The sequence below is a fragment of the Hesperophylax consimilis genome, chromosome 3 (assembly GCF_061612785.1).
Source record: "Hesperophylax consimilis isolate HC1 chromosome 3, BYU_Hcon_1.0, whole genome shotgun sequence".
Taxonomy (NCBI): Eukaryota; Metazoa; Arthropoda; class Insecta; order Trichoptera; family Limnephilidae; genus Hesperophylax; species Hesperophylax consimilis.
Genome location: NC_142838.1, coordinates 11,292,640 through 11,304,905, shown reverse-complemented (window position 1 = coordinate 11,304,905; position 12,266 = coordinate 11,292,640). Strand labels below are relative to the sequence as shown.

The window sequence follows — 12,266 nt, the reverse complement described above, 5'->3', positions numbered from 1 at the left end:
TTCGAAAGCTGTAACATGATAATCAATGCTTCGGTGGAACGAGATTGTTTATCGCCATCACAAAAAGGTACCTATGTAATCAATCCGAACAAGCTCAGAATGTGCTGGAAGCTGATTATTATTGTTACCTACAAACAACATTGAGTTGTTCTTGAGGATGTACTAGAAGGTTATTTTAGGGGAGTGAAGTTGGGGTGGGAAAATCCTACATCGTTCTCAGAGGAGAAGGTAAGACAAACTACTAATTAAGCCGCTGCGAGTTTATAAAAAGGGCAAATTCTTGGATTACATAAGAGAGAAGATTCAATGCGATTTTATCATTGTGCCTATATTTTAGTTACTCCGCAATATTACAGTGATGTTTTGTATTTGTACCCTAATAGCGGTTACCTGAGTCTGATAGCGTGGATAGTAACACGCACACTTCCACAAAGGGTACAAACCTGTAATACTATTAGATTTTTTCATAATAAAGTAAGGGGTGGCTTTCTGCGAGGGGTTTGAAATCAGCCTTACCGTGTTAGGGTTGTGCGGACGCCGCGTGTCGAGGCATCATAGCGACGGCGCGCGTCGAGTTGGCCGGACGTGCGGCTTAAGTGTCGCGATATCGACTCTCGACTGTCGACTGACGGCGGTGAAAAGTTTCGCGGAACACATGTGACTCGTATTATTTGTGTATAAACTTTTCCGACCCTCGAGTGTGAGTTGTGACTGATGGGCAACAGATTTATTCTGGTCGGATGTAAAGAAATTTTAAGAATTTATCATACTTTTAAAGAAAATTGATCTTTTTCCCCATGATATTTGTTTAGTAGAACAAGACTAAAGTGACATTTTTCGTTTGGTGGATCAATTTATTTAAATAAAAGGTAAGGAAATATAATTATAATAATTATATGTGTATATTTTTTCTTCTTCATATTCATTAGAAAAAACTGCAATAATGGCTTTTCAACACCTTTTTATCGATTATTGTGAGTAAAAAAACCTTAAGTCTGCGAAAATATTAAATTATTGGAAAGCATTAACAATTTTTATCCTTTTTTAAAAGCAAATGAAAAGTTTAGACAGTTTTCCGCGAAATGTTTATCATAACTGTCAAACTGGAGGATAATTTGACAAGCAATTAAACTTTGAGCTTCCAAATAAATATTCAATGACGAAAACCTGCCATTTTCCATCATCTTGTGCTCGCTATGAAAGCTCATAAATAAAAGCTACTCTCAAATTCTGAAGCACAATTGGATTGTATTATTATTTGCCTTTGGTGTGCTTTGTATTGTGGGCTCCCTTATAATATTATATTTGTCATAATGCACACACTTAATGTCTTATTCACATTACTCTGTATAGTGTAAAACAGACACGTGTTTTGAGTAGGTGGTGCGTGAAATATCATTATTACAATTAATTTACTTTCCTTTCTTTGGCAGTATCCATATTATCTTTCGTTAGTTCACGTTTATCAAAAAAAAGGTTTTTTCTATTTTTTTTAAATATAAACCTTCTAAAGGTTGCTTTATAAAGCATCAATACGACTCTAAACGTTAGATCTAGCTAAACTGAATACCACATTTTCTTCGTTTCTTATTTAAAAAATATCTTATATCAACCAAACATGTTTGTATCGCACTAGAGAATTTATAATGTCCTACAAACTCGGAGTCCACCTTTATTTATTATTAATTTATCAGGCTATTAAACTTTATAATCATTTCAAACACAATCCAAACCTCTACACTAACATAATGCAAATATCATTGATACGAAACTGGTTACAATCTTCATACAACCTCATCCTCGTACAAATACATACAAGCTTAAATTACGAGATACGTACCTACTCTATGCTTGACACATTCAGAGTTCCGTTTTTGAAAATGACAAATTAAATAATTTTCTTTTAAAATATTACATTATAGTATACTTTATAGCTTGTCTGATGCTTCCGAGTTCATTAAACCAGAGTTACAATCACAGACAAACAACTGAAATTAGTAGATTGGATGAATTTTTTTCCAAATTATTTCATAATATCATTTTTGTTTGTGTTAGAACTTTTTAATTTTTTTTTTTCATTTTTGAAGACAATATAAGCGTTTTTTAAATGAAAATCTGAAACAGAAAAATCAAAAAAGGATACGGTCACATCTAGGACTCGAACTCAGGAATCTTGCCTTGCCGGGGCACGGGTCCCGAGTTCGAGTCTTAGATGTGACCCTATCTTTTTCTGTTTCAGATTTTCGTTTATAAATCGCTAATATTGTCTTCAATAATTAAATGTTACACTTTGAGGTTTACTCAATAAAGTTATTCCAAAAATAAACATTCATCCTAGACTTGCAGAAAAGTCAACAGATGTCGCACATTAAAATAATAAAAAAATAAGATAGATTTATCTAAAGAGACGCTGTCTACATTGCATTTAGTTCGGGTTGAATCTTGCGATCAAACATAAAGATAGTTGCCAATAAAAAATGAGCGGTGAAAAAATGAAGACAATTTTGGTAGTTCTTATTCGAAGTATGATACAGTTAAATGTGACCGAAGGGGATGGGGTCCCATTAGCTCAGTGGTAGAGCGATGCCCCGGCAGGGCAAGGGTTCTGAGTTTGAGTCCTAGATGTGACCGTATCTCTTTCTGATTTTTCTGTTACAGATTTTCGTTTTGAAAAGGCTAATATTGTCTTCAATAATTAAATATTACAATTTGAGGTTTTACTCAATAAAGTTCTTCCAAAAATTTTTTTTTTCAACTTTTAAGTTGTATGTTTGTAATATTTTGAAGTTAAAGTATATTTTTCATAATTAACTAGATTCTGATACGCAACAAAGTCGGTTATTCATCGTTAGATTTATATGGTTCTCTTATGCAACAAGGTCGGTCATTAATCCATAAATTAATTAGGTTCTGACACGCAACAAGGTCAGTAATTCATCTATAAATTAATTAGGTTCTGATACGCAACAACGTCGGTCATTAATCTATAAATTAATTAGGTTCTGACACGCAACAAGGTCAGTAATTCATCTATAAATTAATAAGGTTCTGATACGCAATAAAGTCGGTCATTAATCCATAAATTAATTAGGTTCTGACACGCAACAAGGTCACTCATTCATCTATAAATTAATTAAGTTCTGAAACACAACAAAGTCGGTAATTCATTTAAAAATTAACATAATTTGTATTACCCTCGATAATCGTATAAGAGTTATCTACATTTTTCTTGAAGTCACTATATTAATAATGGGGAATTCATTTTTAAAAAAAATTTCACTTATCAAAAATAGTCAGTAGAATAAAAATATTGATTCACAATATCGTCAAAGAAGTTGTCACTTATTGGCTAGATATCACAAAGATTTTTCATTAATTACACTGAAAGAGGGTAATTCTAGGACACAGTGTTGGTATATACTTCGTGGTAGGTATTCAGTCGGTGGGAGGCTTGAAGAAATGGGAAGGGGAGACGTTTGATGGGAAAGATGTGATAAATCTGACTGTACAGTTCCGGTTAGTAAACATATTTAACGCTATTTCCTGTGTTTTAATCACACCGGATACTGGGAGATACAGAAAGGATCTTCCATTATGGATTATTCATTAAATGGTTGCTATTTAATTATTTTCAAATGATCAAATTTTTTGAGGAATTCCATGAGTTTGATCAAATTAGTTTCACTCTCGGTTTTATGTTTTTTTCTATTTTTTTTAAGTGCTATGATTCAGATTTTAGAATTTAAGCAAAAACTTGTTATGAATTTCAGTATGTAGTAACCTTATTAATTTTACCCATGAGTTTGAAAAACAGTACAAACACAATATATCACTTCTCTAGATAACAAAATTATTGTTTATTCCGTTATTTTTTCTATACATCAGATTTAACATTATATAAAATACAAAAAATATGTCGTTGGTTTATAGACATGGGGACTAAACGAGCCTAGTAAATGAATATGCAAACACTGATTATTAAATACAAAAATTTGTCGGTGGTTTATACACCTGGGGACTGAACGAATCATGTAAATGAATGTGTAAAAACTGATTATTAAATGCAAAAATATGTCGGCGGCTTACACACCTGAGGACTAAACGAATCAAGTAAATGAATATATAAAAACTGATTATTAAATACAAAAATGTGTCAGTGGTTTACAGACCTGGGGACTAAACAAATCAAGTAAATGAATATGTAAAAATTGATTATTAAATACAAAAATATGTCGGCGGCTTACAGACCTAGAGAATAAACGAATCAAGTAAATGAATAGGTAAAAACTGTTTTTCTGGGAAATTTGTTTATCAAAAATAGCAAAAATTCCCGATCAGATAATTTTTAGATCAGCGCAAATACGTTTTACAAAGAAATATTATGCTTTTATGTATCAATAAATTCGATAAATTACATGTTACATTTCTTAACACAAATCCTAAACAGTTTTGTAAAATTTCAAAGTAATCATTATTCCTGTATAGTTTAGTGAAAATATTTAATCAATCAAACGTTGATTTTGGTGAATGCTCTCATAGTAAGTTAACCAGACGTAGGTTTCCGAATTTGTAGCGTATCCTCACCCACATGTGTTACTATACACTGCGAGTTTCACGATTCTATAGTATAGGGTAGGTTTAGATTGATAAGGGAGGCGAGGGGGGCAATCCTCGATACAGATCTAATCAATGAACATGTCCGGATGATGTTCGATGTTGACTGATGGTGGAACGGCAGAGCGGGACTAAGTTAGATTGGGTCTGTCTGTATTGCTTTGTTTCACATCTTACAATAATAGCGATTGGCTAATTCTGTAGCGCCATTTTTACCCGTGGCTATATCTAAAAACAATATATTAAAAGTTATCGCGTGAAGATTATAAAAAAAATTCTTATTATTTTTTTTTTCTCAATTAACGCTCTTTTAAATATGGTCGTTTCATGTATGTTATTTTTATGTGGCGTGTTGGTTGTTTTTAAAAATAGTTACCTATTTAAGGGTACCTTATTTAATCGAAGGAGAAATTATATTAATCTCTCATAGTAATCATCGAGAACAAGACAAGTGCAATTATTTTAGATTAATTTGAGTGAAAAAAAGGTATAATAACTTGTTTATATATAGGTACATATGAGGTAAGTATTATATAGGTACTTAGAATAAGATAACAGAAAACAAGGAATTTTCGTAAATATTAAGAGTTTGCATTAAATTTGTGCACTGAAGTATTTCAAATAAGTAGGATTATTTTGTTGAAATAATTAGTAGATCACTAGTTGCCTAAAAGAATTTTTACAGAAAATATAGAAATGGACGTAGGACGTAAATTAGGTGGAATTGACAAGGGTATTATTCCCTTTACCTTGTACTGTAGAAGACACGTATCAGAAAATAGCAAACTTAAGTTAATTTGACAATATTTATGAAGAAAAAATAATAAAACTATCTTAAATAAGCATTTAAATATTTTATATTATTTATCGAAAGCATTCGTTTTGCTTTACCATTCTGTGAATAATTTTATTACACAATAAAGTTTAACCCACATTACGTCCAGCCTAATACCAGAATACTTCAATCAGTTGTCTCCTTCTGGAAGCTGTGTAATTTAATAAGATAAACGTGCACTACACATAATGAGAAAGTTTTCCGAACTGAGGCAAACGGCCTCAAAATGACCTGTTTTGTCCATAAATAAACTTACCATACGACCAATGTTTATATGATTAACCTATTTTAATGATACTTCTTTTTTATTTAATATTGTTTATACATCTTTTAATTTATGGGTAAGGAGTACTCGGTTTTTGGGCATAGAATATCTTGAAAATAAACTCAATAAATTGGTTCAATTTGTCAATAAAAACATTTTTTATTTGAGTAACGCGCGATATCGCAATAGCCAATAGAACTACGGCATCCCAGTTTGGGTATGTTTTAAGACTGAAGGGGTAGGTAGGAGATGAGGAAGAATAAAGTAGGAAAGTATTTGGCTATTCAAATATGATCACTAAAGAGGTTATCCCATTTTTAGCAACCTCAACTTTACAGATTGCCTTTTTGCGCAATGTCCGTCGATTCTTAAGATGCCTACTTATACATGAAAAGAGTTCCGGAAAAAATTGCTTTCTAGAAAAATATACAGAATACACAAATTTATAATTGCTTTACTCAATCCATCATTTTGATTTCATATTAAGGCCATAGATAATGGGTAAATTACAAAAGGCATTTAAAATTTATGTTAATATTATTTAGGGGTGGTCCGATGCTCTGTAGGGAACCCTCTTGCACAGCGCAGGAGTAAACTGTGCGCCCTTTTGTTCATGTTTAGACTTACGGGATTCAATACTTCGTTTTTGTGAAAGCACAGTGAAACAATAGATGATTTTTATTTGTTTCATGAAGATCGCGCCCGAAAAGAAATAACAGTATACTGCGAAAATTATAATGATTTAATGCAGCCCGAATTGGGTTCAATACAATTCCACTAAACCGAACATTTCCCGTAAAAGTAATAACAAAAAACAAAAATTTCAACCCTCGACGGATCAAACACAACATTATTTTTTCTACAATAATAATAGGTCTCAATGAAAATTGGTTTTCATTCCGTTTCAAGCCCGCGGCTAACGAACCTCTCATAGCGGAATATATTATAGGAAATGTAAACACAACAGGAGTTTGTTGAGAATATTATATACGGATGCCTATAGGCTAATGACCACTTACGATAAATACAAAATACAGGTAGAAATTAATGATATTTAAAGCTTATATAATGACGTAAAACTGACAAAGGTAGCATTAAAGTACATTGAGTACTGTATAAATGAGATCTCTAAAACGAATGTGTAATAAAACTTTTAATGACAGTGCAAATCGAGAAGATCCGAAAAGAGTGCAAGGCCGACGAATGCATAGTGGTTAATATTAAGAAAGGGATGCTGAAACCGCACAACCGTCCCAACTGCCCCAACCGTCTGGAGGCAGTGAGGCTATGGAATCTCCAATTGGGGTATGTTGTGAAGCTGAGGGAATTGGAGAGGAGAAGGAGATTGAGAATATGTTATTGGGGTCATCAACCACGGCTAAAGCTATTTCAAGCAACATTTTAATTCTGATTGGTGGTTTTATACCAGCGTGACACTGAGAACATCTTCCGCGCTGGAACGTGCCGTAAATATACTGTTTATTATTTTAAATGAGCCAATTGTGAAAAAAACGATCACATTAAATTTATTTGTCATGATGGGATTTGAACCCGCTACCTGTAATTTACTAGTCGAGAGCCTTACCTCTCGACCACGGAGGCTGACATAATAATTAAGATAAATTGGGCATTTAGGGTGAAAGAACAAAGAAAGGAGTTAAGAAGAACATAATGGTAGAAAAAGTTAGTACGCCCGAAGAAGACACGAAACAATCAAGCGAATCAAATACTTAAGTCGGGTTATGTCAAGAGCTAGAATAAGAGAAGAAAATGTATAAGACGATATATAAATGTGAATGTTAGTTTAAGACAAAATTGCTGTGCATATTTTGTATTATTGTCTGGTTCCACCAGTTATACTTGTAGACTTGATGTTTTCCCTTTTTCTTGATGTTAGTTATCATCGGGGCAATCTTTATCATGAATCTGCAGTCAGTAACAGCTCAGCGAAACTTCAGTAGTACAGTCACCTGCATTCCGAAGACATGAAGTGTTTAGCAAATCCATTCCAATTCCATAAAATGTGTGGAAAATCCATTCCGAATCCATAAAGTGTGTCGCAAATCCATTCCAATGCCATAAAATGTGTGGCAAATCCATTCCGAATCCATAAAGTGTGTCGCAAATCCATGCCAAAGCCTTGAAGTATGTCGCAAATCCATGACAAAGCCATGAAATGTGTCGCAAATCTAAGCCAAAACCATGAACTGTGTGGCAAATCCATGCTGAAGCCATGAAGTGTGTCGCAAATCTATGTCGAAGCCATGAAGTGTGTCGCGAATCCATACCAAAGCCTTGAAGTATATCACAAATCCATATACCCGTAATATTATTACATTGACCATTCTACTTCCACGTAAACCAGAATTGAAAAATTAAATCTTTTATTGGAATGTAATTTTCGTGTTCCTGATTTTGTATGGAATCTGCAAAACTGAATTTAGGTGAGACCGAAAGCTGGTGTTAAAAATATATTATTATATTATGTTATACTAATACTGCTCTTCTTTTTCTCTGTACATGTTTCTTTGATGGGGAACATTACCAAAATGCAAAATACCAAATCGTGCATTTGAATTGATTTTAGATATTATGTATAAACATGCAAATTCTTGCAAGGGTCCTTGGGTCTTAATAGGATATTTTAATAAATTTTTACATCTCTAATTGTTGTAACTTGTTATCACTGCTTAGATTTCACAAAATAGTTAACTATACAAAGAAATGCATTATTGTAATTAAACTGCCGCTGCCGGAAACTATAAAGTCTGCACCGAGTGATTGATTCAACTTGGACTAAGGAGCCATATTAAACAAAAGAAAATGAATATAAGTAATAATAAATTAGACATTTGTAAAATTGGGTGAACAAACGGCCAAAATAAAATTAATAAATAAGTAAAATCTCGACAAAAAGATTTTAATTAAAAATTAAAAATCTTTTTTTTTAATATTATATTTTACTATCAACAGCAACCAGAAAATGACGAAATGATTGTTTGCATAAATTTAGATAAAATTTAATTTCAAAATTATGTGGCCGTAAAAAACCTAACATCACGCCGTATAAAATTCTAGTCCTTTTTTATTTTAATTAAAACAAAATACCCGAAAGAAGCTTTCACTTTGTAAAAGCTCCTCACAAAACAGTTTAATTAGATTTTTGTCACATAAAATGTCTACACAAATTATTTCCTTCTGTCAAATTACGTAGCTTACGCTCGTAAACCAAGGAATCGCCTTATATAGCGGGTGATCTAATTTTACGTCAGAACTGAGGGACTATTTCACCATCCAGGAGTTAACTGCTGTTGCTTGTTACCACTGCCTACATTTTTAGGAACGAATAAAAGTCTTGATATATAAATATATTTGTTTATTTACTAAGGGACTTAAACATAAGAAAATAGAAGTGACCTCGCCAGAAGTCAATTATTATTAAAATATTTCTTCACTTGCTCAATGATAAACAAAAATCATTTAGACTAAAAAAACTCACTGCCTTGTCTTGATTTGACCAGTATTCACATCTTCGACTCACGGCCCTGACTTGAGTTGACCAGTCTTCATATTCTGTACTCGCGGCCTTGACTTGAGTTGACCAGTCTTCATATTCTGAACTCGCGGCCTTGTCTTGAGTTGACCAGTCTTCATATTCTGGACTCGCGGCCTTGTCTTGAGTTGACCAGTCTTCACATTCTGGACTCACGTCCCTGTCTTGAGTTGACCAGTCTTCACATTCTAGACAATGTTAAATAGTATTCATTATTAGTTGAGTGTTGATTAAGGAAAAGCAGCATCTTTTCTAGTCTACGGGAGGGGATATAGAAAGGGATTAGTTGTAGTAATGTAGTAAAGTAGAAAAATTATGATTATTTTTGATTAAAATGTTAAAATTCTTCTCTTAAAATTCCACAGTCGTCTGATTGAGAATAATTTCACATAATAAACAGTATTTTAATGTGTTTAACAATTTTAACTCACATTACGTACCTTAAAATGTGCACTAAAAATGTATCTTAACTAACTAACTAACCATCAAGCCATTTCTCCGTAAAGGTAGGCAGAGAGGAAGGACCGCCAAACAACTCGGTCTTGGCGCACACTCCTTACTTCATTCACATTCATACATAGTCTTATGCATACTTTTCTGTTATTCCGACTCAAGTATCTAGTTCACTTGATCGTGCCATGTCTTCCTTCGGCGTCCCCGACTTGTTCTATCATTCACATTTGCGTCATATATTCTCGGTACACTCCTTTCTTCGTTCATTTGCTCTACATGCCCAAACCATTTGAGAGTCCCTTTCCTAATCTTGCTGGTTACGCTTAGCCTTAAATTCTTCGCAAATCTCCTAATTTCTCACATTATCATACATGGTTTTACCACACGTACGCCTCACGGTTCTCTTTTCTACAGCATTCAATCTGCGTTGGTCCTTCCTCTGCTAGTTCCTTAACTTATTGCCATACATCAGGTTAAGTACCAGCACTCCATTGTGGACTACTAACAACGCTTCTTTGGGCATTTTTTTTTGTTAGCGCCAACCGCGTCCAGTCCTTCATCAATGGAGTTTGCTGCATTTACTCTTCATTCAATAACTCTATCAGCCGTTCCATCTTTCGTGGAAAGGTCTAAATACCGTTTTTTAACCGTGCATATTTTTTACGTGTAAAATGATAACAAGGTTATTTGGTTTCCAAGTATTTAGCTTAGATTTAAATAAAATTACCAAATATACTGAAACACATGGTAAAATTTCTTTTGAAAATTTACTTTTTAAAATGAGATTGGGACCCAGCGTGATCCCTAATAATCGTGACTTTTTTCAGAAATAAAATATATATTTTAAACCAGCTGTAGGATTAGTGAGCTTAACGGATTTATAAAAAAAAATATTTCCCTAGGGATCATTGCCTTTCAAACGTAGAAATTTACGTATCGAATGTTAGTAAACTTGAACAACAACAAAATCTACCAACATATATCACACATTGAAACCAAAGAAATACACATTTCAAATAAAGCATTATTAATAAATAAAATAATGTTGGTACCTACTTTATCACCCATCATATACAACTCATACTAATCAGTTCCAATTTTGGGAATTACAAGTTCATTGATCTTTTATGATATTATTAATTACAAAGAAATACATTTTCAAATCACGCACACATGAACCGACAACCAAAATTTAAACATTAATAAATCGATGCTCTAACGATAATAACTTGCTAAGCAAATCGAGGCAGTCCGGTTTCGATTAACCAATTTAATTTGACAAAATTTTTAGATTATAGCCATTATTGTAGAGGTAGAGGTTTCTGTCAAATTTTTACGAAGAAATTTTTCACCCATAATTTCACACCGGTCAGGTTTAAAATAATGCTTTATTTAATTTCCTAGTTAAATAGTGATTCGCCTGCCCTCCCTGTGCGCTCTTTTCGCCTCCTACTCTCCCTCTGTCGCCCACCGGTGCACCCGTGTCGAGCGGCAGATTGTTAATTTCTCAATTTCGCCCCGGCCCTGGGGACCATCTTAAGTAATTACTGCCGCCTACCTGAAGCGAGTAACAGGTATCCGCACAGCCTGCCGCCCAACATGCCGCCCAGTTTGCCGCCCAACCCCATTAAGGAAGGGGAGGAGGTCCCCAAAGTTTTATTTATGAAATAATAATAATTTTTGCGCCTTTTCTGAAGCATCCTTCTTGTTTACACAAAGCTATGATGTCAGATTTAATAATTTTTGTATGTTGAAATGTCATTTATTATTGCTTATTTTTTATTAGATTATATTTATGTAAAGTTTGATTGATCAAAGGATAATTACAGATTGTGTAAATCATTTAAGAAATATATAAGTATAAAGCCTAAGATACATTACGCTGTACGCATCTACGCTTATTTGGGAGTAGCCTATACAGATTATATGTTGAAGTGTCACACTACGCTATAAACTTTATCAGGAGAGGAGCTCAAATTAATTGGGGAGCTATCATTTAACATTTAACGAAATGTCATTTATTTGTACCGGTACTGTCACCTTGACAGATAACAGTCGCGTGATCACGGCGTCCGTAAATTTATATGACCGCATCATTTTCAAATATCGCATTGCTAACAGATCACAGCATATCATCGTCGCCACGCCCACACTTATAACACATCATCTGTCAGGTGTGACAGGTCTGTTGGGATTGTATGGCAAGCAATATTGTGTTATATACTATACTATATGCGTATAGCTTAATGTTTCGCCACCCTCATGAGGTGTCACAGTGTTCAGTCTTCCTCACTAGGGTTTCCTGTTCTGAGACGGCCTGTAGTTTTTTGTAAGTATTTTTCATAATATTTGCAAATTGATTGTTACTCAGTTTTCTTAGCCATGTTTTTCTATGTTTTCCATTTCTAGTTCAAAAGATGTATTTAAACTGTATAGTACACTTTCCAATAATAACATTTTATTAATTAACTAGATATATCTTATTCTAATATATAAATAAAAACGTCTTTGGTGGGCACCGGGTGGACAGCGGGCGGTCGGCGTGT

General features: G+C 33.6%; 1 protein-coding gene across 1 annotated transcript in view; it reads left to right on the top strand.

Moving 5' to 3' along the window:
* The first annotated feature begins 575 nt into the window (after positions 1-575).
* Positions 576-12,266, top strand: part of LOC149424941 (uncharacterized) — a 460,249-nt gene continuing 448,558 nt past the window's right edge. Inside the window, exon 1 of the mRNA XM_089646910.1 lies at positions 576-869. The gene's annotated coding sequence lies outside the window, so the exon portion shown is untranslated. The remainder of the gene's footprint in view (positions 870-12,266) is intronic.